The sequence below is a fragment of the Littorina saxatilis genome, linkage group LG6 (genome assembly GCF_037325665.1).
Source record: "Littorina saxatilis isolate snail1 linkage group LG6, US_GU_Lsax_2.0, whole genome shotgun sequence".
Taxonomy (NCBI): Eukaryota; Metazoa; Mollusca; class Gastropoda; order Littorinimorpha; family Littorinidae; genus Littorina; species Littorina saxatilis.
Genome location: NC_090250.1, coordinates 52,999,082 through 53,005,187, shown reverse-complemented (window position 1 = coordinate 53,005,187; position 6,106 = coordinate 52,999,082).

The window sequence follows — 6,106 nt, the reverse complement described above, 5'->3', positions numbered from 1 at the left end:
ATTACAGTGTTCAATGTTTGATAGGTTGGCTGTAGTGATGCTTGATAGGCGCGAACCGTCATTTTCATAGTGCGCAAAGCTTGTCAACTTTGATGAGTAAAAGGTTTCAACAAATTTGGGTTTTCTGTTTCATTTTTTAGAAACTACAATGCCTTTGGATAATTTCAAGCCCCATTTGGAATTCCTGAGAGGATTTGTTGCGACACCAGATGAGATATTTCTCCCCTACCCCCTAAACGTGAAATTTTAGGAAAATGTCAAAAAACATTTTTCATCAAATATTCATGATAACTTCTCACTGTTTTCCAATCAAATAACAAAAGTAATCACATTGGCGACCAAAACAGTTCCTTTGTTCATCTTTTAACAGAACTACAACATTATTATTCTCTTCTCAAGACTGAAATGTAAAAAATAAAACAAAATGTTCAGATATAGACATCTATTTTAACTGTCGCTTAAATATAGTGCTCTTGCTTCATAGTTTTAATATTCAAGGTAGATTAACATAAGAAAACCAATCTAAGAACTAATGTTTCTTCATGTAAGTGCAGAATGTTTCCTCATAAATGCAAATGTCTTATGAATCAATTTCAGCTTTATAGAAATAACATGAAAAAGTCATTGCAAAGATCTCTGTCAACTTTTCTTTCAAAAAACCACACGCACGCACGCACGCGCGCACACACACACACGCACGCACACACACACACACACACACACACACACACACACACACACACACACACACACACACACACACACACACACACACACACAAATCTTAGACTGTTTTTGGAGCAAGAAAGCCAAGTTCACAGGACAAGTTCGTCCGATTCATAGTCAGATTCAGATTCAAGTGAATCGTCCAGTCCATTTAGGAACAGTGGTGCCTCCTTCTCCTTCTCTCCTTTCTCGTGAACCTCAGTAAGCAAGCTATCAATAATTGTCTGTGAGAGAACCAACTCTTCATTTTCTTCAGTCCAAAGAGGCTCAAGGATTCCATTGTTCAGCATTCTTCCATGACCATCAGTGGGATGGGGAATCTGTGGGAGTGGCAGGTGAGCGCGCTTCCATGTGGCTGTCTGGTAGTTGGCCCTTCTTGCATGTTGTTTGAGGCTCTTGTAGCATAGAAGGCGCTGACTGAGTCACAGTCAGTAAAGGCGAAGAGAAAGAAATACAGAACAGTGAGGTCGCGTGAGTTCTTCTGCAAGGGCAGCAATAATGAGCAAACGTTTCCTATTTGCTTTGCCCGTGTCAAAGAGCAATGTGATTTCTCCTTGCTGGCCAGCATAATGCAAGAGAATGAAGAACACGTCGCTGTCTGGGCTCTTTACTTTGATAGTCTGGTAGCCTTTTACTGACAGTACACGATGATTCTTGAGTCCGTTTTTTCTTGGCTGGATGTCAGATCATTTAGTAGTTCCCTTTCTGTCTTGATGCCACCAGATGACGTGAGCTGACCAGAACAACATTCCTTCTTTTGAGTTTGTGTGCCATGGCGTCCCTGCTTCAAACCACCAACAGAAATTTTATGAATTGAGACTTCTTTTCGTCATTTGACAAGAAGGCTTTCTCCAGAAAGATTTTTTTTCTCACCAGAACCCCTCATCTGTGCTCAAGACGAAATCTGTTGTCTTTGCAAGAACTCAAAGACTTGCAAGCAGATCTGTCGAAAACTTGTTGGTACCAGAGCCTTCACAAAGGATACAAGACCATCAAATAAAGAGCCCAGACAGCGACGTGTTCTTCATTCTCTTGCATTAGGCTGGCCAGCAAGGAGAAATCACATGGTTCTTTGACACGGGCAAAGCAAATAGGAAATGCTCAACATCGCTACCCTTGCAGAAGAACTAACGCGACCTCACTGTTCTGTCTTGCTTTCTCTCTTCGCCTTTACTGGCTGTGACTCAGTCAGCGCCTTCTATGAAAATGGAAAGGTATCCGGTCAAAATCCTGCAGCAGAAACCCAAGTTTGAGAAAACGTTCAGAAGAATGGGTGAATCATGGGAGATGAAGAAAGAGCTGCTGGATGTGCTGTAGTTCAAATGCTCAATCTACAGTGTCACAGTGTCGATGCAGTACGCCACCAGATGGTGGTGGAGAAACGTGACTCAGGTGGAGTCATTCGAGCGGATCTGAACATTGACCTCGCCACATTTCCGCAGAAGCAGCTTGACTCAGCTGGGGGGGGGGGGGGGGGGGGGAGCAGCACTGGTTTCCACTCAAAACAATATCCGGCTTTTTGTGAAAGTTAAGGCGGCACTGTCATACTCTCATTTGTTGATCAAAAGACCATCAAATAAAGAGCCCAGAGAGCGACGTGTTCTTCATTCTCTTGCATTATGCTGGCCGGCTAGGAGAAATCACATTGCCACAAAAGCCTCAAATAACATGCAAGAAGGGCCAACTACCAGACAGCCACCTGGAAGCGCGCTCACCTGCCACTCCCACAGGTTCCCAACCCCACTCATGGTCATGGAAGGATGCTGAACAATGGAATCCTTGAGCCTCTTTGGACTGAAGAAAATGAAGAGTTGGTTCCCTCACAGACAATTATTGATAGCCTGCTCAATGAGGTTCACAAGGAAGGAGAGGAGGAAGAGGCATCACTGTTCTTTGAAATTCTGTGCAATGACTTGTTCATGTTATTTCTATAAAGCTGAAATTGATTCATAAGAAATGTGCATTTATGAGCAAACACTTACAATGAAGAAACATTAGTTCTTAGACTGTCTTTCTTGTGTTAATCTATCTGTAATATGGATATGAAGCAAGGGCATTATAACTATGTAAGGGACAGTTAGAATGGAATCCTTGAGCCTATGTGGACTGAAGAAAATGAAGAGTTGGTTCTCTCACTGACAGTTATTGATAGCCTGCTAAATGAGGTCAACGAGGAAGGAGAGAGGGGGGAGAAGGCTCCACTGTTCCTTAATGGACTGGACGATTCACTTGAATCTGAATCTGACTTTGAATCGGACTAACTTGTCCTGTGAACTTGACTTTCTTGCTCCAAAAACAGTCTAAGATTGAGTGTGTGTGTGTGTGTGTGTGTGTGTGTGTGTGTGTGTGTGTGTGTGTGTGTGTGTGTGTGTGTGTGTGTGTGTGTGTGTGTGTGTGTTTGAAAGAAAAAGTTGACATAGTTCTTTGCAATGACTTTTTTTTATGTTATTTCTATAAAGCTGAAATTGATTCATAAGACATTTGCATTTATGAGCAAACATTCTGCACTTACATGAAGAAACATTAGTTCTTAGATTGGTTTTCTTATGTTAATCTACCTTTAATCATGGAAACTAAGAAGCAAGAGCATTATATGTAAGGGCCAGTTAGAATAGATGTCTATATCTGAACATTTTGTTTTATGTTTTACATGTCAGTCTTGAGAAGATTATAATAATGTTGTAGTTCTATTAAAAGATGAACAAAGGAACTGTTTTGGTCGCCAATGTGATTACTTTTGTTATTTGATTGGAAAACAGTGAGAAGTTATCATGAATATTTGATGAAAAATGTTTTTTGACATTTTCCTAAAATTTCACGTTTAGGGGGTAGGGGAGAAATATCTCATCTGGTGTCGCAACAAATCCTCTCAGGAATTCCAAATGGGGCTTGAAATTATCCAAAGGCATTGTAGTTTCTAAAAAATGAAACAGAAAACCCAAATTTGTTGAAACCTTTTACTCATCAAAGTTGACAAGCTTTGCGCACTATGAAAATGACGGTTCGCGCCTATCAAGCATCACTACAGCTAACCTATCAAACAATGAACACTGTAATAGGTATATTTTACAAGATTAATGATCAATTTAACTGTTTTGTTTTCAAAAAAGTGGTTCTCTGTTCATTCATTGCAGCTGTGCATTGTTGTGATTGCACAGATAAATTTAACGTTCGAGGGGGTACCCTTAAACAAAGGGGCATAAGTAGTAGTGGGAATGAGTTTTTTCGTGGCGAACTTGTTAAAACGTGTTCAGTAGACCCCAATGAATATCTCTAGCCTAATGAAGATGGATCCTGAGGGGGGTGCACGGTAGGCCTAGCTGGCTTGGAGCCTATCTGAATCCTTTGTAGACTTGTAGACACATTCTGACATGTGCTAAACAGACAACTTCTGAATCTTGTGTAGACTTGAAGATGATCCGTCCTTTCATGCTTAATTGTTGTTTACACATATGTCAACCGAAATCCAGTTCTTTTTTCTGTATAGATCTCTATACACAATTTCGGCGACTTTTTATTCCATTGAGTCCAAAAAACTTGACCCCCCCAAAAAACATGTGATTCAACTCGGTCTACAACAGGGGCGGGGATGTAGCTCAGTCGGTAGCGCGCTGGATTTGTATCCAGTTGGCCGCTGTCAGCGTGAGTTCGTCACCACGTTCGGCGAGAGATTTATTTCTCAGAGTCAACTTTGTGTGCAGACTCTCCTCGGTGTCCGAACACCCCCGTGTGTACACGCAAGCACAAGACCAAGTACGCACGAAAAAGATCCTGTAATCCATGTCAGAGTTCGGTGGGTTATAGAAACACGAAAATACCCAGCATGCTTCCTCCGAAAACGGCGTATGGCTGCCTAAATGGCGGGGTAAAAAACGGTCATACACGTAAAATTCCACTCGTGCAAAAAACACGAGTGTACGTGGGAGTTTCAGCCCACAAACGCAGAAGAAGAAGAAGAAGGTCTACGACAACACATAACGATGCGTGAGCCTCAACGTTGTTATTACATGCAAGACTCTCCGTCATTCTCTTGTAAACTGAGTGTAGTGTGTGCATCGCCAGGCGGTTTATGCGAGGGAAGAGCAGCCTTCCCCCTGGACACACAGTAAACACGTACAGTGCACAGCACAAATTGAACACCGTGAAAGTGACACGGCAGCATTGCAGTGTCATCTTCAGAGGTAGCCCACTGCAGCGACCTGACGTCCCTCCTTGGAGCGTCTGTAAAATCGATAATTCTGGCAGCGAACGAAATTCAGAACTGAGTGGATGGAAGCAGTGGATGCCGAGACGGGGTGGTGTGAGAGCACACCGGGACAAGGAACAGGTGTCAGGACAACAACCCCCCTCCCCCCCCCAAAAAAAAAAGTAAACAAATACAATTTTGTTTTATGTATGTTATGACTGGCATCTACGCCAACTTGCGAAGAAAGCTCGACCAGAAGACTACAACACAAGACAGCACACACGAAGAGGAAAAGGCTGGGTGTGTGGTAGGGACCTATATTTAGATAATAATAATGGTCTATGGTGTGTGCCAGGATGCTCTGATCCCGTGTAAAAGACTGGCCATTGAGGGCTCTGCCATGGAGAAAAGGTTTGGGTCTACTTCTTCTTCTTCTTCTTCGTTCATGGGCTGAAACTCCCACGTTCACTCATGGTTTTGCACGAGTGGATTTGTACACGTGTATGACCGGTTTTACCCCGCCCTTTAGGGAGCATACGCCGATTTCGGGGGGAGGTTATGGGTCAATTGACCACCTCAACCTTTCTGATAGGACGTAGTTGACGGCGCGAATAGCGATTTGTTCAAAGAAGCTGTATGATGCACTCTCATGCCATCTGAACTTAGAATTGATATGTGCCACCGTTACCTGGTACCAAATTGTGCCTGCGTGCGTTACCTGGTACCAAATTGTGCCTGCGTGCGTTACCTGGTACCAAATTGTGTGTGCGTGCGTTACCTAGTACCAAATTGTGCGTGCGTGCGTGCGTTACCTGGTACCAACTTGTGCGTGCGTGTGTGCGTGTGCGTGTTTGTGTGTGTGTGTGTATGTGCGCCGTGCGTGTGTGTTCGCGTGTGTGTGTGTATGTGTGAGTGCACGCGCGCAGATGTCAGAGACAAGGCGCAGTGGTATGTAATCTTGGTGCGCCCTTTGACTCGCCGAAGGGAATTCAAAATAATGTGTTATTTTCCGAGTTTAAAGCGCCAATATGGCAATCCGTTTGTAAAGAAATTACGTTTTTTCCTGTTGATCTAAATAATGAATTATTTAACTAAATAATTCATTATATAGCTAAATAATTCATTATTTAACTAAATAATTCATTATTCACACAAAAGTAAAAAGTGTGATTGTTGTAATTAAAGAAATCTTTT